General features: G+C 41.4%; 1 pseudogene; it reads left to right on the top strand.

Annotated features, from left to right (window-relative positions):
- LOC102923802 (guanine nucleotide-binding protein G(I)/G(S)/G(O) subunit gamma-5 pseudogene) overlaps positions 1-21,800 on the top strand; it is a 55,458-nt pseudogene extending 33,658 nt beyond the window's left edge.
- The last annotated feature ends 3,616 nt before the right edge of the window (positions 21,801-25,416 follow it).

Raw genomic sequence — 25,416 nt, 5'->3', positions numbered from 1 at the left:
GCTGGTCTGGGGACCAAGACACCCTCGCCACTTTATTGAAGCAACAGACCTCCCTTACCCCGACATATGCCCAAGTAAATATGATTTTTGCTTTAGGAGGCCTAACCCAAGCTCTGAGATATATGTGGGCCCATCTAGATTCGAGATTCCCCCTTTAGCATCTACTCTGCTCCCACTGACATCTTTCTTAGTAAGACTGTCACGCTGTCTCTTAAGACTTCCGGATGCTTCCCGAAGCTGCCAGAATCATCAGGTGGTTGTGTCTCTGCCATGGCAGTCTCTGACTCAGAGTAATTATTTGTCTATGCTTCCTTCTCATATGCCTGAGGCAGCCATAGATAGGAGCTATCTGGGCTTCCGAGTCCCAGGGACAGAATGCCTGGCTTATCTGTCAACGATTGTCTGCTCCTCCTCAAGTCATTTGCCTCCTCCAAGCCTGGTTTACTCACTACACAAACTAAGAATCACAGAAAGTGGGTCCTGTCCAGGGACACACAGCCTGCTGTGCTTCCAAGATGGCTGAAGAAACAAATGCAGAAAAACGACATGCAGACACCAAGTGACTCAAACCAAACTCATACGTTTCCAAAATCCAAGGCAGATTTTAGCGCACTTCCCATTATTCTGGCGTCAGCTCCTGCAAGGAGCCTGCATATGAAAGAAAGCTAATGCTAGGAAGGACTGCAGCATTTAGTCCCCAAGGACCAACATCAATTCTGCCAGGCTGGATGACTTCCCTCATCTGTTGCATAGCAACCTCCTCTGTCAGCTGCCTGTTTTTCCTCAGCACTTCCTCTGTAAAGTGTCTGCAGTGGGACGTGAGCAGACTCGGAAAAGGAGGTCTGAGGTGCCATTTTATATATTATCTGCTTCCATGTCTGTTATCTTCAGTCATGAGCCAGCCTATAACTTTCAGGCTCATCTCCTACTGCCCTCTCCGTTCTCCAGTTGGATATCTCCCAGGTCTCTGCAAATTAACATCTTAAAATGACCTTTCATAATTTATTCTTCTCACAAACATCATGTATTCTTTCACTTGATTGTTTTTCACCTCAGTAAATACTACTAATATGCACTCTGATTTTCGAGTCAGAAACTTCTGAGTCATCCATCACCGCCCCCTCTCCTTCCTTTTCTAGTCTGAAAGCACCACACTCCTGAATATGCTCCCTCACTGCATCCCAACATCTTTTTCTAGCATCCCTGCTTAGTCCACTATTGTCTCTCTCCCAGTGCACTCACGGCCTGGCCTCCCTCTTCAGATCTTTTTCCTACTACAGCAAGCTGTCGATGGTCACTAAACTAATCTGAAAGTATATATCGAGTCATCTCACATCTCCACTTGTCTCTCCCATTTCTTTGAATTCCAATTAGAATCAAAGTCATACTCTTTATCCTGGTCAAGTTTGACTTGGACAGAACTTTGGCCATCTGTTTTCTTTATTTCTTTCCCTCAGTGTTACTTTATTCAAACACTGTTAATGTTAATATTGAAATGAGTTAATGTTCTTGAGTAGTCGTAAGCATCTTTGTGAAGCAGTGATTTTTTTGTTGACCTTTAACATGTATTTATAAACGAAATGTCTATGCTTGCTTATAAAAATATAAATATATTGTTGCAAATAATGTAGTACAACCATGTCAATCCGAATACAAGGTCTCATCTTAGCATTCTGGGAACCTGCATATTTGATCAGTTTCCCTTCTCTGGTGACTATAAACTTCTTTTCTCTCCTTTAGCAGCCTCTGTATTCTAATTGTGTCTGTAACTCGATTTTTCTTACTCCTCACCTAGCCAACTCTGCACTGTCCTATAGAAGAGAACGTAGTGGCATTTGGCCAGAGGGATCTCCCTTGCCCATGGTGACCTGTTTACCTTGGGACCTTCTCTCAGCTACGGTGACCACACGCCCAGTTTTTCTAGATAGTACCGGGCTGTACTTAGGTCATTAGTAAAACTACAAGGTTAGCACTTTAATTTCACTCAAGAGGGACGAGTCTGATAGAGGTACTTGGTGTTTCCGGAAGCAGTAGACATTAGCGGACAACAGGAGGAAGGAAAGTGAAAGGATCCAGGCAGAGAGGAGATGATCCAAGATGAAGACTGAGAAGGTGAGATAACAGGTTAAGTATGGAGAAAAAGTGGATTAGTCATTTTTCTATTGCTGTGCTAAAACATCGTGACCAAGGCGAATTCTAGAAGGAAGGGTTTAACTAGGCTTACTGTTCTGGAAGGATAAGCAGCTACCGTGGCTGGGAAGTGCAGCAGCAAGCAGGCATGGTGGCTGGAACAGCTGAGAGCTCATGTCTCAAATAACAAGCAGGAAGCTAAGAGGCTGCACTGGGGAAGACCCAAGGCTTGGAAACCTCAAAGCCCACTCTAAAAACATACTTCCCCCAACAAGGCCACACCGCCCATTCCTCCCAAACAGCTCCGTCAGTTGGTAATCAAGTATTCAAATGCCCAAGATTATGGGTGATTCTTCATTCAAACCACCACAGCAAGGCTGGTGAACAAGCATAACAACAGAGAAGAGGAAGAATAGTTGAGGACGTAATAATGTAATATCTTAACTTCAATGTTTCTATTAAGTATTTACAGCTCATTAGAAAAAAATCACAAGTATAATAGAAATAAGGTACCACCCAAGAGAAAATTACATCCATGAGTTGGCAAAGAACAGTTCTGAATTGATGTGTGTTAAGAGGTGAATATAATTCTTATTTACTATTTATTTTGATTTTTGAGACAGGGTCTCACTATGTAACTCTGGTTGCCCTGGAACTCCCTATGTAGCCCAGGCTGGCCTTGAGCTCGCAGAGATCTGCCTGCCTCTGCTTCCTGGGTGCTGGGGATAAAGACGTTCATCATCACCACCACCCTTCAGAGATGAAGATAATTCTTAGGAGGACAGGAATGGAGCTGTTAAGGGAATTTGGTTAGGATACAGAAAGTTTTTGATAGATTTTTTTCTTTTTTAAATTTATTTAATTTTTTCATGGATTGTGTTTTTATCTTATTCTTTCCCTCTGCACCTCCCTATCTATCCAACTTTATGTTCTTTTTCACTGTCTTTTAAAAGAAAAAAGTCATGAAAATCAAAACAAACTTAAAAAAATCCAACAAGACCAAAAAACCCACTAAAATGAAACAAAGCAAAAAGAGAGTGCACACACACACACACACACACACACACACACACACACACACACAACCCATGAAGTCTATTTGATGTCGGCCAACCACTTCTGGCCTTGGGGCCGGGCCTGGAGTGTGCTTGATATACACAGTGACACGTCATTGGAAGAAATCAATTTCCCCATTCCAGTGGGTAGCAATTACAAATAGCTTCTTGGTTAGGGGTGGGACTTTGTGTCCATTCCTGCTTCTCAGTGCTGGGATTTTGTCTGGTTCAAAGCAGTGTGGGTCTTGTACATGCTGTCACTAGCTCCGTGAGTTGATAAGAACAAAAAGTTTTTAAGAGTCACATTTTACTTTTTTCCTTAGGTAATTATTGAAGGACATTTCTATATTTTATATATGTATTACTATATATAATAATGGGTTTCATTATGATATATATATATATAGAGAGAGACATTCATATATAATGTATTTTGATCCTGTTCTCCCCACTGTTACCCTCTCTTGTCCCCCTCCCACTCTGGCTGATCTTCTTCTTTCCAAGTAGTCCCTTGCTGGAGGAATGAATGTTTTCACAAAACTGATGTTGGCAGCACCATAGGAACCGACAACAGTAGTAAATGCCTCTTCTCTCATGTGGTGAGAAACATCAACTACTGCACCTGTCACTGCTAAAATGTTTCAATATTTCATGAGGACGTGTCCATGCCCTTTTCGGAGAGGCTGGCATGTCTGCTAATCCTCCCTCTTAAGAAACTATTTATGCTTATATTTTTAATTCATTAAAAATGAATGCATTAATGGGGAATTTAGATGCAGGAGTAATCAAAATACTATACTTCTGGCACAAATAAATACTTATAACTCTGCTCTTTAGATGAGATAACCTGGGTGTAAAGCTGAAAAATGGCATTTATGTTTGCATTTTGAATTATCATTCAGCATGATCTAGTATTATTTACACAGACTGATAAGAAGTTTCAAAGTAAAAATTTCAGTGTTCAAATGAATTAAAATGGAAAAGTGCCTCCCATCCTGAATTCATTTTACTACATCAATTTTAGCTGTTTCATGAGATTTTTCCATTCCCTTTTCTAAGTGTGTATAAAGAAATACTTTTGGCCATTCCAATGGGGCTCACTGTGAATGATAGCACCAGGTGATGTGGGGTCGGTCTTAACAGTGGGTTATCTGGGGATGGCAGAGAGATACAACTTTACTAGAGTTGATGGGAACAGAGAATTGATTTTCCAATGGTAAATAACATTTTATATAACAAATAGTTAAAGAGTGATTACCGAGACTATAAAGTAGACTCTCTACTCATAGGGGGTATATTTGGAAACTGATCACCAAATACCAATTTAATAATCCCATTTGATCATGCTTACAATGTACATGAACTTTCAAGAATGTGATTTTTGTGTGAGAGAAAATGATAGCAGTGTTACAGGGCAGAATTTCAAATAATTAACTTATTGAAAGATGAAAGTCCTTTTCCCCAAAAGGTTTATAGGTAGTCCTTATTTTAATGAAACTATAAGATATGACAAACATAAAATAACATCGTGTGCAAGAAAGGCCAGTAATTAGGTATGTGATAATAATTATGAAAGATGAACTGAACTGGCCAATTACAGCTGCCAGACAAATAAGAAATGGCAGAAATCAGCAATTTTCTCTGGCATGTACTCAGTAATTTGGATGCTTGTCAAGGTCAAATTTGTAATAGATAAAGTGATATCTAAATGAATACAAATTGCTCACTGAAAGAACAGGGTAGAACCAGAAACTGGTTTCAAGATATGAAGTTCTAAAAAACACGAAAGGAAAAGCACAGAATTATTGGAGAGCTGCAAGAATTAAGAAGGCTTCCTGTTTAACCAACCACTCATTCCTCTTTCTACTTACCTTGTCAGTAGATTGTTTTTATGCCATTATGAACAAGGCATAGGAATAATGGATCACTTCCTGATAGGAACTCAAAAAGCCCAGAATGGTCAAAGAGGACAGAACTCCTAATGAATGAGTGGGCAGGAAGCAGAAAATCAAGAACGGAAATATGATTCTGAATATAATTGGAACAATTAAGAAACATAAGAACTTACGTTGGCATACATAATCCACTAATCATGCCTGCAAACATTCAATGCTAATTTTGGATCAGGACTTGTCAACACCTCAGGATATATTTATCTGAATCTGCAATAAGAGAGATGTCAATATTTGTAGTATTAGTAATGAGAACCTAGCAGTGTCTGGTTAACATTTGCCTAGAGGTCCCAAGAATGCCTCACTCCTGCCCTACATACTTCTGTCACTCTGATTTCTCCAAGAATTCTCCATAAAGGATACATATACACAGGAAACATATTGATCGTTTTCTCAGCCGATTTTCAGTACCCCTTCAACACAGAGACTTTAGGTCTGGCTGGGTTGAAGCACAGGTTGAAGCCTGACAGGCCTGGTCTCTGATCTCCAGTGAGAATGAAAAAAAGAAAACAGCATGCCAAAGTCTTGGCTTAATAGTCAGCACTGGTTTATGATATAATTTTGTTTTAACATATATATTTGTATATTCCTTGTACCATTATTCTCATTCTCCCAAGCATGGTTATCTCATGGTTATACATGCAAAGGAGATGAAATCTCCACCTTGTAAAGATATCTGCACTCCTCTCACCTATCTTTTTGGTACCATTATTCTCATTATCTAAACTAGTTGTGTCATTTAGGTAACTGAAAACAGACAAATGCATAAAGAAATGCATATAAACAATATCACTAATACACATGTAAATTTATATAAACATCAGCAATATTGGAACAATTAACATCGCACAAAGTGTGTTGCCTTGCCATAAAAAATAGTAACAGAAAATCAAATGGAAATATAGCCATGATTGAAAATTAAACAGCATAGTTCTATACAGTCCGTGAATCTAAGAAGACATCTCAAATGAAGGGAAATGAAGTAAAAATATTTTTATGGGTGTACAATACAAAACAGTGGTGAAAGAAATATTCATAGAAGTAAATTCTTAAATTAAAAAAGTAAAGATCTAAAACCAGTTATCTAAGTTTCTATCTAAAAGTAGAAAAACAGATCAAAGCCAATATAAAACATAGAAATAAGGAAACAAAGATAAGAAAACAATAATATTGAAAATAAGAAGTAATCTAGAAAACCAGTGCAACATTATTTTTAATATCAATTTTAGTCATATCTATACTTCATTTTAATATAAATTAAATTGATGAAACTATACATATATGTAAATTAATAAATATAAAATATAACTATAGCTCCTTTATGCATAAAATATAACAAAGAATGTGACAAGTTAATGTTCATTAACTCTATACCTTAGGGAAAATTTGAAGCCAGGCGGTGGTGGTGCATGCTTTTAATCCTAGCACTCAGGAGGCAGAGGCAGGCAGATCTCTGTGAGTTCAAGGCCAGCCTGGGCTACAGAGTGAGTTCCAGGAAAGGCTCCAAAGCTACACAGAGGAACCCTGTCTCAAAAAACAAACAAACAAAAAATGGAAGCTGGGTGGTGGTGGTGGTGGTGGTGGTGGTGGTGGTGGTGGTGGTGCATGCCTTTAATCCCAGCACTCGGAAGGCAGAGCCAGGCAGATCTCTGTGAGGCCAGCCTGGTCTACAGAGTGAGTTCCAGGAAAGGTGCAAAGCTACACAGAGAAACCCTGTCTCAATAAAAAAAAAATGGATAAGATTTGGGAAACACAAGTTACCAAAAATCCAACTAAAATGAGAGAAATATATAACTATTTTAAAAAGTGATTTGTAATTTAAAAACTCCCTAAAGAGAAATCTATGGGCCCAGATAGCTTCAAATGAGGCTATAACTATTAAAACAATTAATGCAAATTTTAAACAATTTCCTTTAGATAACATAAGAATACACACACACACACACACACACACACACAGGGATCTGTTGAAGGTTAGAAATGTAGAGTGCTTGGTAGTGTGTGCCTAGTCTACACACAGCCTTAGTTTTAATTCCCAGCACTGTGTTAACCAGGCCTGGTGGTACAGCCTGTAATTGTAGCACTTGGGAGGTAGAGGCAGCAGGCGCATCAGAAATTCAAGGTTAAGGCTGTCTTCAGCTACACTGAGCTTTTGAGGCCTGTTTGGGCTACACGAGACCCTGTGTCACAAACCAAACAGATCTACTGGCCCTAATAAATTAATCCAAGTTGCAGGATACATAACATATTTATATATGTTCCATTTTTGTAATAACAAAAAATTAAAGAAATTAATAATTGCATTTATGGTGCAGTGAAAATAATAAAGTACCTAGGTTAGTCCTAATCAATGTAGTGGAGGAAAACTAAAAAAAATATTAAAGAAATGAAAGATACACACCAATGAGAAGATTTTTCACGTACATACAGAGATCAAAAGAGCTAATGTATTTTTTCTCTTTTTTATTTATTCTTGTGTCTTTCACAAGTTAATGTATTTTAATGTTTTTAGTTTTGTCAAGTTCTTCATTAGTTTATATTAATTATACATCAATGGGGTTCATTCATGTTGCATTTTCAGATGTGCATATAGTTTGATCAAATTCACCCTTTCTTTCCCATGTCCCCTTTCTGTTCCCAAATAGTTTCCTTCTACTTTCAAATAAAAAACAGTTAACAGATTCAACATAATCTCAACAACATTTTTTTGCACAAATAGAAAACTATCATTCTAAACTACATGTGGAAATTCCAGGAACCTGAAAATCACACACACACACACAAAAAGAACAAAACTGGAGTAATCACTTTTCCTGAATCCAAAATGTATAAGAAAACTACAGCAATCAAAACAGTGCTAAAGCAGGCATAGCAGTATATGCCTAAAACCCCAGAACTTGGGAGGGACCCGAGGGAGGGTCACGACCTCAGGCTTGAAAAAAAAAATCTAAGGGCTGGGAATGAAACTGAATTTTACAGTTTGTTTAGCATGTTCAAGGCCCCAGGGTCGTTCTCCAGAACCAGGAAAACACAAACAAACACAGTGTGGTACTAGCGTGAAGACAGATATGCAGACTAAGGAAACAAGTCAGAAACCTTAATCCCATTGTGGTTAAAATGAGCCTTGACAGAAGTGCTAAGATCCCTCCGTAGAGAAAGGACAGTAGATACACACACAAATGAATGAAGGTGGACTTCTATCACATGCCATAAACAAAAGGGGTTAGCAACTGATACTTTAAAATGAAAAAAGCTCCATGACGTTGGGTTGGACAGTAAAAATTTGGTTATGATACCAGAAGCCCGAGCAACAAAAACATTGAATTTAAACATCTTTGTTCATGAAAGGACAAATAACACAGCAAAACCTCAACATAGAGAATGGAAAATATACTTGAAAATCATCTATTGAATGACAGAATATATAAGGAAGTCATACAACTCAGTCACAAAGTAAACTGATCAAAAAAATGAACAAAAGATTTGAATATATCTTTCTACAAAGACACCATGCAAATGGCCAAAACATATTTAAAGTTGTTCAATATCATTTTTCATTAGCAGAATGCAAATCAAACCCACAGTGGAATAACGCCTCATGTTCAAAAACCAGAAACTAACAAGTGAAGAACTTGGAACTTTTATTCACCACTGGTAATGCTGTAAGCACCATGAAAAACAGTTTGATGGTTCCACTAAATGATTAAAATACAGCTATCTTCGGATCAAATATTCTTACTTCTTAGATATACCATTGATAGATGAATGGATAAAAATGTAGTTTGTACATAAAATAGAATGTTGTTAATCTTTAAAAATAATGGAATAATATTCAGATTTGAAAAATAATGGAGGATCACTTAAATTTTTTAATTACTTTTGAGAATACCATAAAATATGATCATATCTATCCCCGATTTGCCTTTTCCAGTTCCCCACATATTTTCCCAAATATGTCCCCTCCCAACTTCTTGTCTTTTAGATTTTATAACTCTCTAAGTTCAGTTAGTGCTGTGGATGTATTCGTAGGTAGCGGGTGATCCACTGGGGGACAGGAAAACCTATCAGTGGGCACATGATTTTTGCACATGATCTGATGGTGTGTGGAGAAAAATTCCAAAAGTTCTGCAAAAAGATCTTGAAAAACTATTCGATGACTTAGCAAATTCATGGTATTAGATCAGAACCTCTCCTGCTTCAGGGAGATTCACAGGCTTAGCCCCACCCACCCATTGTCCTCTCTTTCCCAGATGCTCCCCCGGGAGGCAGGGAGTTACAGGCAGGCGCTACTCTGTTCAACTTCCTTGATACGGGCATACTCCCCTTCAGTCTTTCTTGTTCCTTTCATGGCTATCAAAGAGCTGACTTCTGCCTCCCTTCCGAGACAGGACGTTTGCAGATATCAAGCACCAAACAGAAGAGGGCTGGGAACATAACTATCTCCTCACATAATAGGTAGGTCCATTGTTCTTCTAGATGGCCCCATCTCAGTAATGCCCCTGGAACTTTTTCCAACCCGTTTCATCCAGAAATACAAGAAACATAATATCTCTAAGTCTGATTTGGTGAGGGGAGCTAACCTTGGACCCATTTTCTAGGGTACAATGCCTTCTGTCCTATTTTCTCACAAGGGACCTTAACAGAAGTACTTTTGCTCTCTCCGAGTGTGTTAAAGCTTTCCCCTTCCTCCGCTCTGGTCAGCTCTCTAATCAACCCTATTTCTGAAGGGGGTTCTAACTCTGTGTTTTTCTCTTGAACCCCGTTCCTCCCTGAAACTAACAGTTTGCTACCCAAAACTCAGGAGAGAGACATCACTGAAACGGACCTCTGTGGATTTTCTCCAGCCTTGCTTCTCCTTCCATACCCAAGGCCACACCTTTGTCCAACACTGGACTTCAGTCCTCTCTGACATTGTCTTTGTCTTCCTTTTGTATATCTCCTGGCTTCTCTGCCTGATCCCCAAATCCTAGACTGGGATCTGTTTCCTTGGTCAGATCCATCAAGTCCAGGGACACCTGGCATCAGCCTTGGTCTATTGTCAGTGACCTCTCCATACTTCCAGAACAAAGCCACGGAACATGGGGATGCTCGTCTTCCTCACTTCCTTTTTCTGGACCTGTTCAATTCACTAGGCTTCATAATAAGTAACACTCAAACTTACATACTCACTTCATATCTTAATCCTCCCCAGAAAATAAGAAAAAAAACTCTCAAAACTATAGGAACCCCTAGTCCCTTCAGAAAGACTTCATTAAGTCACTCTTTAAGGTTTTTAATAGTAGAGACAACAAAAATGAAAAACAGATCAGGTCAAATACCAATTACTTGCAACCACTTTCCAGGACAGCTGAAGAAAACATATCACTCTTAACAGGATTCCACTAGGATCTTGCTTCAAGTGTGGCCAAGAGCAATACTTGACCAGAGCTTGCTCAAATCCACAAGCTCCACTGGAACCCTGTACAACATGTAAGGTTAAGGGACATTGGACATCTGGCTATCCTCAAGTCCCTGGGTGGGAGCCAGTTATTCTTAACTTTGAGTTGGGTTTTTCAATGCCTGAGCCCTTAGGATTTAACACTGATGATTGGTGCTAACCACATCCAGAAGCTTCCATAGCCATCACTAATGCTGAATCCATGGTAAACATCACAATTGCAGGCGGGCTGATTGCTTTCCTTTTAGGCATAAAGCAGTCCAGTTTTGCCTTAAACGAATACTCAGGACCAGCGTTCCAATCTTCCACCTCTATTATTGGGGTTGATGGCTTTATATACAAACTTGCTAAAAACCAGTCACGTTCCTATTGTTTTAGAAACATTAACCTCCACTCACTCCTTCTTGATTATCTCCTCCTACCTGACTCCACTTAGGAGACGAGGCATTTTTTCTACACTCCATACCACCACCTCTGTTTACCTTTTCACAATGTAGATGGGAACTTTCCTCCTCACTGCCCTGGCATCACCCTCACCTGGCTTCTCACTTCCAGCCACTTTAACCATCCAAATCTAGGATACTAAATATCCCTTGATAGCTATGTACCCCTCTTCTACTAAAGTTACCCCCCAAAGACCTAGCATTCTTCCCCAACAGGTCCTCTCCCTGCCGCAATCCAACCAATCATTAACACACTCCTCAATTCCAGCCTTCTCAGGCCAGCCAGATCCTGCCTCCCATAATATGCCTATCCTAGCTAAAATCCAAAGAGACGAAAAACCTGATAGCTGCTCCTGCTTCCTTTCGGACCTCAGGACCACTAACGGAACAGTTTTACCAACTATATCTGTGGTCCCTAGTCCCTTCTCTATCCCTGCGCAAACTTCTCACTTTACTGTGATTGACCTTAAGGATGCTTTTTTAAGTCCACCTGACCCTTCCTCACAGGGCATTTTTGCCCTTACCCAGACAAATCCTTTATCAGGCTGGCCCAACAGCTGAATGGAATGGCCGTCCTCAGAAGTTTTAGAACAGTCCCCACATTTTTTGGACCAGCATTGACTCAAGACCTCTTACAGCTTTCCTGCTCCTAGCACTCTCCTCCAGTATTTTGATAACTTAGCAGCCCCCTAATGTCCCTGTTTCCTGTCACCTTACCTAATTTCTTTGCCCCCAAAAGGATAAGGAGTTTCACTTTTAAAGGGACAACTCTCTAAAACTGGAGTTATTTCGTTGGCATTCCACATAGCACCCACTCACTGAGGTCTCATTCAAAACAACAGAGACAAATAATTACAGAAATAGTGCCTCTCCAAAATGAAACTTCTTTTTTCCTGGGCTTATCTAACTTTTTGCACCCCTGTATTCCCAATTTTGGCACCCTCATCAGGACATAAAACCACTGGCCTCAGGGGGCCTCACGAATTGCTTCATCTTGCTGCTCCTAACAGAGGGCTTTCTCTCTCCTTAAAAAAGATCCAATTCCTGCCTCTGCCCTCACCTTGTCTGGTCTGTCTCAACTATTTCTTCTTTATATATATGCTCAAAAGGTCTGTATATTAAGACTTCTGAGATAATGCTGTGACCCTGATACACCAGTGATTACATATTTTTCCAAACAGGTAAGACAATCCTAGGGTGGCCTTCTTGCCTACAAATTCTGGAGACAAAAGCCTAGATGATCCAAGAAATTTTGAAGCCGGTCCCTAACCACCGTGTCTGTAGGTCTCATTCTTTCACGCCTCTTTTGACAGACCGAGAGATCAGATCTCTATGGTTTCTCCTTCCTGCCTCCAGGGTTTATATGCTACTCTCCTGCAGACTCCTGACTTACCCTTCATCCAGGTCCCTTCCCGCATCTCCCAAACCAGAAAACACCCCTTCTCAGGATTTCTCTGGAAGATTGAATTATTTCTTCTTTCCTAACCTCTCTGATTCCCCATTTCTGATCTAGACCACATATAGTTGAGATGAGAGTTTAGTCAAAATACAGGAATCCATCTGAGCAGGATATGCTATAATCGTCTCAGACTAATTTCTCCAGCTGGGGTCCCTCCCACCTTTGAACACCGCACAGCAGGCTGTACTAATTGCAGGAACCAGATCATTAACCCTAGCTAAGGGATCATCCGTAAAAATTTATACTGACTCCTGTTGTTGTTTGTTTGGGCTCTTTTGAGGGGCCCACCACCCAGCTCCCAAATAAATCACACATGGAGGCTTTTTCTTACTTATAAATGCCTGGCCTTAGCTTGGCTTATCTCTAGACAGCTTTCTTTAACTTAAATTATCCTGTTTATCTTTTGCCTCTGGGCTTTTACCTTTCTCTATTCCTGTATAACTTTCTTTGTTTCTTACTCTGTGGCTTGCTGTGTAGCTGGGTGGCTAGACCCTGGAGTCCTCCTCCTTCTCTGGCTCCTTTTCTTCCCAGATTTCTCCTATTTATCCCCCCTGCCTGCCAGCCCCACCTAGCCTTTCTCCTGCCTTGCCATTGGCCATTCAGCTCTTTATTAGACCATCAGGTGTTTTAGACAGGCACAGTAACACAGCTTCACAGAGTTAAACAAATGCAACATAAACAGAAGTAACACACCTTAGAACAATATTCCATAACAGGATCCAAATATGGTTTCCACATTATCCATTCTTATGCTCCCATTTGGAGAGATATAAACTTTCTGACATCCAAGGAGCCACCTGTCATTAATACTACCCTAGTCTTAAAATTTACAGACAGTCTCCCTAACTCAGCAGGCAGCTATTCTCCATTGTAATGGAAACTCAAAACAGGACTCGCTTATTGGCCTAGGAACTTCTAAGGCTGGTAATGAGCCTAAATTCTACACTTTCTCCATCTCCTAATTGCTTTACCATTTAACCACACTCCTTATTCATCTGAAGAAAAAGAAAAACTATCTCAAGAGGGTGCCATCTTAATTAAAGTTGGTTTGCAAAGGGAGAAAATAACTTTACCTAAGAAGGAAAAGCTTGGTATCTTAACAACACTTCATGATTATTGGCCATCACTCAAGAGCTAACCTCTTTCAACGAATTGAGGACTTTTTTTTTTATCAGAGATCTCCAAGATGTTACTCAATTCTTCCACATACATCAGAAGTTTTCACCCCAGGAGCACACTGGGACTTCATTCTTCCCAATTCATCAAGCCAGAGGACAAATCCCTGGCCAAGACTTGCATGCTGAGCTGACTTTGCCCATCAAGAGGACAAACTATTTATTAGTTTTAGTAGATACTTTTTGGAATGGGTAGAGGTTTTCCATATACATATGAAGGGAAGATATGAGAATTACATTTTAACGAAAGAAATAATATCCAGATTTGGACTTCCCACATCCCTGTAAACTAACAATGGGTTTGTATTCCTATTTAAAATTACCAGGGGTCTTCAAACCCCTTTGTATCACTTAGAAGTTATGTATCCCTTATAGGCACCAACCATAAGATAAAGTAGAGAAAATGAAAACCATCTTACCAAATTGATGACGTGAACTCAAGGTAACTGGATTAATCTTTTCTTTATCACTTTCATGAGAACCTGTTCAATATCTCAAGCCTAAGTCTTTTTGAATTGATGAATGGAAAGCTTTTTGATTTAGACAATTTCCCCTGTCCTCTAAAACCCTAGGCGATTACATCCCAGTTCTCTTCCACACTCAATATTTATTAAGACATATTGCTGGGGCTGGAGAGGTGACTCAGTGGTTAAGAGGCTGCTTTTCCAGAAAACCTGGGTTCAATTTTTAGCGCCCATGTGGTGCCTCACCACCCTTTGTAACTCTGGTACCAGGGGATCAAATGCAGTTTTCTGGCCTCTGCAGGCACCAGGCAAGCATGTGGTGCACAGATATAAAGGCAAAATACCCACACACATAAAAAATAAAAATAAATAAAAATCAAGACACATTGCTAATAAACTCCTATTAAAGCATTTCTTTCAGTTATATCTGCCAGTGTACCCAGGAAACTTAAAAACCCTAACCCTCAAACTCTTCCAGCTTCTGTGGTCTGGACACCTCCTGGTCCTTCTCATCATCCCCACTGCTGGTAAGCTGCTGGGTCTCAGCTCTTGGATTTATTTGTATAGGTTAAAGCCTGCTCATACATTACAAGGACCACACCCTATCCCTATACTCAGATACTGTCTCAAGAGGACAGGTCTTGGAGAGTCATCCTTTGGGCAGTTTCACCCATTCTTGTGATATCCTGGAGGACCTCAAACACCTATTCAAAAAACAACCAGACATAAGCACTTCCTTTCATACTCCTCCAACCTCCGCCCCTGATGTTGCTGTATCTCAAGGCAGAAGATTTCCTTCAGATAATTTCTGAATTCTCGTTTGCAACAAACTTTAGGTACTACAATTCCTGAACTACTGGATTTCATAACTGAAAGATAAATAAGGACCTCACAGATTCCAACTAGCTGAGTTGAGTTCCTTACATTTGTTTTTTAATTCTAGTTTATTCTGATTGATAACATGTGCCCTCTATTGCCTGATTTCCCCTCTCTACTCCACTTTGCCTATTCAGCCCCAATGAAAGAAGTTCTTAGTCTCTCTAAACTTCTAGAACATATTTTCAATCCCATCCATTACTTGCTTAATAACCCTGAACACCCCTTTGGCCAATGCCTGATGGCTGTCTTTTCCTTTCCTCTGTGTACACACTAAAATTCCTTCATCTCTGCTAGCTTGGGCAATTTCACAGGGGTCACTCTGGACACCTAAACATGAGTGACCTACTTTTTAAAATAACATGATTCTTTGGGAATTTCACATCATGCACCCCAATCCTGCTCACCTCCTAGTCCCTCCATATCCTCCACTCACCCCTGCTTCATCCCCTCTAAAACACCCCCAAAATCAGTTAAAAACAAAACAAAACAACCCACCTCTCTCCTCCATCTTTCCAATACCTCTTCATTTGTCCCAGTGACATTGGGAGCTGTGATATGTCATGAGGTATACCTTTTTGTCCAATCAGCCCCACCCACAAATGTTCATTGCAATGAGTCATTGGTCTGGTTCAAGGCCTCTGGCACTCCATCATCACTGGACCCTCACAGAAACTCCTGCTGTTGCCCTGAGTCACGGAGATCCTGTGGTTATTGCTCACAGGGCCAGTCCCTTATCACACTCAAGCACGTCGCCGATGGGGCAGATGTACTTTTACTGACAGGACAGATTCCACTACTCTGACAGACAGGGCTTACAAATTATAAGATACATATATCCAAAGTATTTCTACATTTTCTAAACTGATGACATCAGATTGCCATCATCAGGCCCCCCACCATGACTCCTTGGTAACAGAAATCTTCCTCTGCTGTATGAGACAGTCTTTACAGGGGACATATCAATGAGACAACTAGATAGCACTCACTGTGCAATTTCATCATTACTTTCAGACCCACCTCTGATCAACGCCCCTACTGGGTCAGCTACTAAAAACCTTCCGCCAGTTCTTTCTTCAGGCCCTGTGTCCATCTCACTACCTACTGGTATAGATCTTACCAGGTTCTCATAACTGTTTGGGACACTCAGGTTCAATCATTGACCCTTTCTTATGGTCACCAGTAAATGGAGAATCCACAAAGACTTGGAAAAGGACCCTGTCCATTTCTAAAGCCTATATTGACTGGTTTTGTGTCAACTTGACATGAGCTAGAGTTATCAGAGAGGAAGGAGCCTCAGTTGAGGAAATGCCTCCATGAGATCCAGCTGGAAGGCATTTTCTCAGTGATCAATGGAGGAGGGCCCAGCCCATTATGGGTGGTACCATCCCTGGGCTACTGGTCCTAGGTTCTATAAGAAAGCAGGGTGAGCAAGCCATGTAAATCAAGTCAGTAAGCAGCACCCCTCCATGGCCTCTGCATCAGCTTCTGCCTGCAGGTTCCTGCCCTGTTTGAGTTCCAGTCCTGACTTCCTTCAGTGATGAACACCAACATGGAAGTGTTAGCCAAATAAACCCTTTCTCTCCAACTTGCTTTTTGGTCATGGTGTTTTGTCATAGCAATAAAAACCCTAACTAGGACAAACCTCTTTCATCCTATTATCCAGACGCAAACATTTCCTGTTCCTCCAAGATATTTCAAACCTCAACCCTGCTCTCATGCTTCTCTCTCAGTATGTGAAATTAAACCTACCAAAAAAAAATACCAACTATTCCATTCCCCCCCACTTTAATACCTGTCTATTCAAGTAGGGCACACCAGTCTACCCCTCTCTTCTCACCAAACGGATTGGTACCTGTACCCCAACACACTTATGCCCAAGCGTAGATGTGGCTCTCAATAAACGAAGCTTTCCAGTCCACTTAATTGGTCACGTATGCAAACAGATAATCTGCCTTCTTATCCCTCTGCTTGTGGCTTTGGGGATACCAGCAGGCATTAGCACAGGAATAGGAGGCTTAGCTGTATCCTTAACATACTATCATGTTCATCTCAGGATATACAAGAAAGTCTTGGTGAGATCTCTCAAAGCCCGGTAAGAATCCAGGATTAGGTAGACTCATTGGCAGTTCCTAACTCTCCTGACAGGAGAAAAGGGAGAACTTGGCCTCTTCTTGGAGGAGAGCTGCCAGAGATGCAGCAAACATGTTAGCCAACCTTGCTTCAAAAACCAGACAGCAGGCATCAGAATCATGGGCCAAATGATTGCAGAACTTACCTCGGACTTTATGGTTCATGTCTATTGTTACATCCTTAATAAGTGTGCTGATTCTTACATCCATAGAGACCTTTATAGTCTGTGTGCTGACCCCATTTATCTAGACCACTGTCCAAATGCTGTATGAACTCATGTGCACAACATCCTCCGAATGTATGCATCACCAAATTTAGGGAGGAGAACTCCTAACTGAACAATGTCTTAATCCAGGACCGAAATGAATTTGATGATCACTAATCCTTTAGGGCCCCCCAATCCCCTTTTCTATAAAATCATCCCTGTCTTGTTTGTGTTTTATAAACAAAAAAAATTAGAAATGTTACATAAGAATCCTCTACTTGCTATGAGGCACCTCACAGACTCAATTTATCTGTCTCTCTGTCTCTGTCTCTCTGTCTCTCTCTCCCAGGTTCTGTGAGGCAGACTACCACAGCCTTCTTGCAGTCTTTATTTCTCCTTTCATTGTTCTCACAAGAGCACAGTGTTCCACTTTCCTCCTCCTCCTTCTCCCCTGACTGGGCATTTCCAGATAAACCCAAAGCAAAGGAGGGCTGGGAACAGAACTGTTTCATCGGATACTAACTAGGCCTACTGTCCTTCCAAGCACTCCTTATCTAGGGATGCCCTTGGGACTTTTCAATACCCATTTTAGTCAGGAATATACAAATGATAATGTTTTCTGAATCTAACTTGTTGAGCTGAGTCAGCCTTGGGCCCATTTCTTTGGACACAACCTACCTACTTTCTCATGAGCGACCTTGAAAGAAACTCTCCCTTCGCACTCACAGCTCTGTCTGGCTCTCTGATGACTCCTAACCTAAGGCTGTTTCAACTCGGCATTTCTTTCTTGGACCCCTTTCCTCTCTAAAACCTAACATGCAAGAAACAATTGTTATGCACAAAAATCAACCATTTGTCTAACTCATATGTAGAAATGGAAAATAGAAACACAATATCATTTATAATCAATTCAAAGCAAAGGGAATAATGAGGTACAAACTAATAAATCATGTATACGTACATGGCAAAAATATTGATGAAATATATCTGAGAAGATCCAAATAAATGGACAGAATGAGAAGAGGAACATTGTAAAGATACACACCCCTTCAGACGATCTATGTGTGGAGTGCAAATTTACATCTAAATCTAAGCTTTTTGTGGACTGGCTCAAATTGAAATTCATATGAATATGCTGGTTTCCATTCCTAGCTATGCCGTACAAATGTTCTCTTATTCTCTACATCCTCATTAACACTAATTATTGTAGTCATTTGAACCAATGTGTTCGTGATTTTAGTTTACATCTCTCTGATAATTACTGATAATGGACTTTCAGAATATATATATAATATTTTGATCATTTGAGAATTTCATACACACAAATAATGTATTTTGATCATATTCATCCCTGCTCATCTCCCAATCTTCATGTCCTCATTTCTTCTTTCTTTCTTTCTTTCTTTCTTTCTTTCTTTCTTTCTTTCTTTCTTTCTTTCTTTCTTTCTTTCTTTCTTTCTTCCTTCCTTCCTTCCTTCCTTCCTTCCTTCCTTCCTTCCTTCCTTCCTTCCTTCCTTCCTTCCTCCTTCCCTCCCCCCTCTCTCTTTCTTTCTTTCTTTGTGGTTTTTCAAGACAGGGTTTCTCTGTGTAACAGCTCTGGCTGTCCTGGAACTCACTATGCAGACCAGGCTGGCTTTGAACTCACAGAGATCTGTCTGCCTCTGCCCCCCGAGTGCTGGGATTAAAGGTGTGCACCACCACATCCCACTCTATTCTCATTTCTTTTAAATTACCTACCAAGTCAGATTTGTGCTGCTCATATCCTCATGTGTGTGAGACTATCAACTGGAGCATGGTCAACCTACCAGGCCACCATCTCCTTACAGAAAACAAACTCTCTCTCCCAGCAGCAGTCAGCGGCCAACAGCTCCTCAGCTCGGGGTAGGAGATCGTGAGCCTCTTTCCACTCCATTCTGGAATGTGGAATGGATTGGTCTTGGGCAGGCAACCACAGTGGCGGCAAGTTTATGGGTGCAGCAGTCCTGTCATGTCCAGAAGACATTTTTTCTTTCATGATCTCTGGCTCTTACAATCTTTCTGTTCCCTGTCTTGCATTTTTCATGATCCTTGGGAGGAGTGGGGTGATAGAGATGTCTTGTTTATGGTTGAGTACTCCATGGACACTTATTCTCTGTACTTCGACCAGCTGTGAATTTCTGTGTTAACCACTGTCCACTGTTCAAAGAAATTTCTTTTATGAGGAGTGAAAGCTGTATTAAGCAATGGCCAAAGAGACACAAATTTAGAGATCTGCTTGACAGTATGTCTATTTAGAAAAATAAGCAAAGCTACGCAGAGAAACCCTGTCTCAAAAAACCAAAAAAAAAAAAAAAGAAAAATAATAGTAGTAGATTCATACCTGGGGCTTAGAAGCTCCCCAGCCATGGGTCCTTGGTCTGATTTACCGAACTGGACATCTTTCTTCCTAAGGAGCAGACCTCAAATCAAAGCAGAAAGCAGAACGCAGCTGGTTACTCCGTTAACATTCATGCCACTATTGCAGCCAGGAGTGGATTTTGCTATGCTGGATGTTATTGTAGCTCACAGGATTCAGACCTGGAGAAGACTACTGATGGCTTTTCTCCCCCAGCAGCCTGTGTAGCATCTTCTGGTACTATGAGAGCTAGTCATCAGGGAGGAAGCTTCCTGGTCAGTACCAACTTGATTTCTCCATGTCTTGCGACCAAAGTTTGTAATATTGACAACAGTAGGCTCTTACCAGCAGGTTCAGGTGGCCAAACAAGAGTAGTGACAGTAGCCTGTGTTAAGTTCGGGGTTTCTGGAATAACCATGGACAACACCTTGAGAGAAGAGATCCTACACCTGGTATTGATTTTTATTTGGCAACAGATGGCTGCTGGGAAGAGCACTATCCCCCATGTAGGGTAACTTGAAGTAGACTTTTTTATATGACTGTATTATATTACAAAGTAGTAGGTTTCCATATTGCTTTATCAAACATCCTTAGTGTTGATTATCCTTCCCTCCGCCTTTTCCTCTGCCCTATGCTCCTGTTGCTTTTCTTACTTAAACCTCCCATTCCATCCTTCCCCCTTTTCTCCTTATCTCACATGTGTTTTGCTATCTCATTGATATTAAAATTTGTAAGTAGAAAATGGTATGGAGACTTTTCAAAAAATTAAAAGAACTACCAGCAATCCACTTTCTGTACACACATCCAAAGAAAATGAAGTATGTTCAAGTGATAGACAGTTGCATGTCAATATTCATTGCAATATTATTCACAATAGGATAAATCAACTGTGTTTCCATCAACATAAGAATGGGTAAAGAAAATATGGTACACAAACCCAGTGGGATACTAATTGGTTTAAAAAGTAAGGCCATCCTGGGCCAGTGAGGTGGCTTAGGCCAAGTCAGAGAACCCGAGTTCTATCCTTGGAAGCCATATAGTGGAAGGAGAGAACCAAGTCCTGCAAGCTGTCCTCTGACCTGTGCAGTATTGCCATGGTGTAAGTGTACCCAAACATGTACTTGTGCACACCAATAATAAGCACATAAAGGGGGAAAAAGTAAGGAAAGCTTGCTGTTTGCAACAACATGGAGGATTCGAGAGAACATTATGTTAAGTGAAGTGAGCCAGACATAGAAGGGTAGATACCACACGATCTCACTTATATATGAAATCTTTAAAAAGTCAGATCCAGCCGGGCGGTGGTGGCACACGCCTTTAATCCCAGCACTCGGGATCTCTGTGAGTTCGAGGCCAGCCTGGTCTCCAAAGTGAGTTCCAGGAAAGGCGCAAAGCTACACAGAGAAACCCTGTCTCGAAAAACCAAAAAAAAAAAAAAAAGTCAGATCCGTAGAAGCAGAGAGTAGAATGGTGTTTGCCAGGGCCTGGACTCGGGGGTGGGGGGGTATGTGTTGTCAAAGAGGATGAATCTTCAGTTAATTAGGGTAAATACAATTCTAGAGAGCTAATGTATAGCATAGTACCAATAGATATTAACTCTGGATTGTATATTTCAAATTTGCTAAAAGAGTAGATCTTAGGCCCGCGACCTGCCGCCCCTCGCTTGGCCTGACGAGTCGGCACGGCTGTCCTGAGCGCCGTGTTGGGTTCGTCCAGCGTCACCGCCATGAAGAAGGTGGTTCAGCAGCTCCGGCTGGAGGCCGGGCTCAACCGCGTGAAGGTTTCCCAGGCAGCTGCAGACTTGAAACAGTTTTGTCTGCAGAATGCTCAACATGACCCTCTGCTAACTGGAGTGTCTTCAAGTACAAATCCCTTCAGACCCCAGAAAGTCTGGTCCTTTTTGTAGTCATGTATCTTGAGGTTTCTCCAACCACTTTTCATGAACCAGTGGATATTCAAGAGAACTAAATTTGGAGTCTGTACAAAAGCTTCTCTATAACGCGTGCCATAATATACAATCTTCTACTTGTCAGATCTTAACATCTACCTCTGTGAATTTTCATGTATTTCTGTTTCACAAGGTTTAACTATTTTATATACACTGGCTATAGCATACAATAAAACAGCATACAAAAAAAAGAGTAGATCTTAGATCCTAACTTTTCTTACCACACACAAAATGACAATTACATGAGCAGATGGTTATATAAATTAGCATTATCATGGAACATTTAACAATATGTGTGTGCTTGTGAATATATATATATATATATACACACACACACATATATATACCTATATACACATACATGTATACACGCATATACACACACACACACACACACACACACACACACATACACATATTGCTAAACACTGTGGTACATCTAACTTGACAACTGTGCTTCAGTGAAACTGGAAAGAAAAGAGAATGACAAAAACTAGAATACAAAGATCTGAATACAGAATATTGCTTAATTGAGGTTGGGAATAGTATCTGCTTTGGGGTGGATAAAAGGAGGTTGGACTTGATCAGAGCACATTGTATGCATATGTGGAAATAGCATACTGGACCCTGTTATTATGTATAATCAGTACACATTAATATTAAATTCAAAATAATAAAATCAAAAGGAGTTATTTGATTTCCAAATTATAAAAATGTGCTAAAATGCCTTTTCAAATGACTGTTTCTTTACTCTTTATGACTGTTTCTTTTTCAATTTGTTTTTGGGAATTGAACACACGAGAGCACTGTATTTTCACGTGCGGTGCTGTGGAAGAGACAGACACAGTGTCGGCCAGGCCTCGGACTGAGAGATCATGTCAGTCGTTCCGTTTCCGCCCATTCTGCCTCAGTCTCCCCATCAGGCCATCCAGTCACCCAGACGACTCCTCCCAGGAGTGTGTCTGACACATGGTTCCCTGTACGGATGTTATCCTGGATGTACACTGGCCAGAAATGATCTTATGACCTCGGCACAACAGCAAAGAGAGCTTGGGAATGTGGCGAGTAGCTAGAAATCTAGGTTTTTCCTAATGCCTTTATTTGCTCAGCTCCTTTTATAGATGGGTAAATGAGGATCAGAGAGGGCAAGATACTTGCCCCAAATCACACAAATTATGTTTTGTTCTTGTGCTAGTTATTTAAGACTCAAAGGCCAAGCAAATCTCCTCTCTCTCTCTCTCTCTCTCTCTCTCTCTCTCTCTCTCTCTCTCTCTCTCTCTCTCTGTGCGCATGCATGCATGCATGCATACACAAACATGTCTCTGTTTCTCTCTCTGACACACATGGAGTTTTAAAAAATATTTTGAGTCTAAGTTACAATTACACCCTCTTACAGAAAACACAAAAAATAAGACCATCAACGTTGAAGGCTTCATTCATGTTTGGCCAGCTGTACAAGTTGCACGAGAATTTTGTGAACAGAGAAGGAATAGAATCGAATGCGGTGTGGGGTGTGAACAGGACAGAACAGCATACCGAAGCCTGTGATAAGATGCAGTCCATGGGGATGGAGGTAAACGGGCTTCCAGCAAATGCTGGGGTTACTCGGCCAGCTCCAGGCCCCAGTGACACACTTTCTATCTCCCTTTTCAGGCTCCTTAGGACTTCCTGGTAGCCTGCATACCTCTGGTGTTACTAACCACATCATCCTCTGACTCAACCTTTCTTGGATGTGAGCACCCAGAACAGCAGCGCAAGACTCTTTCATTTAGCATAGCTTGGAGGATCCATACACAGCCTCCTGTCATTTTTTTAAAACAATGATTTATTTTTATATGTGCATTGGTGTTTTGCCTGCACATGTGGCTGTGTGAGGGTGTCAGGTCCCCTGGAAGTGGAGTTACAGACAGTTGTGAGCTGCCATGTGAATGATGGGAATTGAACTCGGGTCCTCTGGAAGAAGCAGCCAGTGCTCTTAACTGCTGAGCCATCTCCCCAGCCCCTACTCTCAGTCAGTTTCACATACATTAGATCACAGTGTTGGACATAGCAAGAGTTTGGGGAGACCTTTCCCCATGTACCAATGAGCAACTTAAGCTGAGTGCAGACAGGAGAAGAGCTGGATGACTTGACTGCTTTTGGGCCTGGAATCCTTCCCACATATCCGACAGCTCATCTGAGCTCCCGTCCCTCTGGGGCAGATATAACCTGGAGAGTATGGATCTGGGCTGTGGGAGTGGTGAAGGTGGTTGTCGTAATACTTCAGGGGAACCTGTGATTATCTTGCGGGTTTATGGACCATCAGTTGTTCTTTTCCGAAGCTGCAAAGCAGCATCCATCTCCCTGAATGTGGAGGCTGTGGAACACACACACTGCGGCAGGCCTTGGTGCTCTGTACCCAAAGTGGCTGTTAACAAAGCGCAGGCTGAAAAGCATTCTCCCACACAGAAAGGCTGGCTCCAGCCCCGGACACCCCAGGTGTTTCCCATCAACCAGTACAGCCCAGACCCAGAGTCTCAGGGCTCTGACAGTCCCTGCCAAACAGGTATCAGGCCGACTCTCCAGGCATACCTGGGAAGGGGGCCAGGAGCCAGGCCCGGCAGAAAGGAAAGTCTGCAATAAGGACAAGAGGCCATGCGGGCTTGGGGCCTTACCCCCGTCGTCCTCCTAGCCCTGGGCTCTCTTCTCGGAATATGGCCATTACCCACAGATCTAAAGAACCCTTGCATGCTATCCCTGAGCATTATTGAGCCCTTCCCAATCAAATTGTCTTCGCTCTTGCTTTTTTCCCACCACCCAAATTTTCTGCCCCTGCCCTGCTCACGTGCCCGAATACCAGTTTTTAAATAAGTTATGGTCTAGGCCTCATTTTGTTCCTGGTGAGAAAGCCTCAGTAACTCAAGCAGGTCCAGTTCAGGTCATAGCCAAAGGCTATCTAGCTCGATTTAGAGAGGTTTTACTTCCTTAATCCCTGTTTTCTAAGCAATGACTCCCCTTTCTCCCTGCAGGAGAATTACATCATTTCCCCTCTCCTTTCCTCCCTCCACCCCTCCTCCCATACACCCTTCCTTGTTCTTTCCCAAATTCATGGCCTCTTTTTTCATTAACTATCATCACCCCTTTTGAGGCCGCCTTCATAAACCTTGTATCTGTGATGAAGTTCCCCAGTCCTGTGTCACCAAGGGATTGTGATGGCTTCTGGAGGGACAGGCCGAATTTCCAGAGACTGTACAGAGGTGATCTATTAGCTCAGCCCTTTATGGGTAATGTGGCTATGGGATTCTCACAGGAGACTTTGGGACCTGGCTCGAGGGGTTATTCCTTTTCTTGCCTTTATCCTGGAGTTCTTTCACTTTCCATATGGACATAATGAACATCCTGGAATCCTGCCACTGACCCTTCTTCATCTTCCACCCTCCACTATTGACACTGGAAACACTGGGGGGAGGGGGTTCCCTTTTCTTCTTAAATGTAATTGTTTTGACCATCCACACCTTCCTTCACCGTTCCATTTCTTATACAGTAGCATTACCCATCACACGCATTACTCATGTGCTGTTAATGTATGGACTATTACACCAGTCCTTAGATCTCAACAGCGCTTGTGTTTATTCATCCCCTTCTTTGGTTCCTACTCCATTAGATGGATCTACCCACATTTCCATATAGTGAAAGCTGATCTGCTCTTCAGATTAGAGCCAATAAATATGTTGATCTTTCTCTCTCTCCCTGGATATACATACAAAAAAGAGAACATTTCATTCA

Source organism: Peromyscus maniculatus, chromosome X (genome assembly GCF_049852395.1).
Source record: "Peromyscus maniculatus bairdii isolate BWxNUB_F1_BW_parent chromosome X, HU_Pman_BW_mat_3.1, whole genome shotgun sequence".
Lineage (NCBI taxonomy): Eukaryota > Metazoa > Chordata > Mammalia > Rodentia > Cricetidae > Peromyscus > Peromyscus maniculatus.
The sequence above is the reverse complement of the archived record's forward strand: the minus strand, read 5'-3'. Positions and strand labels throughout refer to the sequence as shown.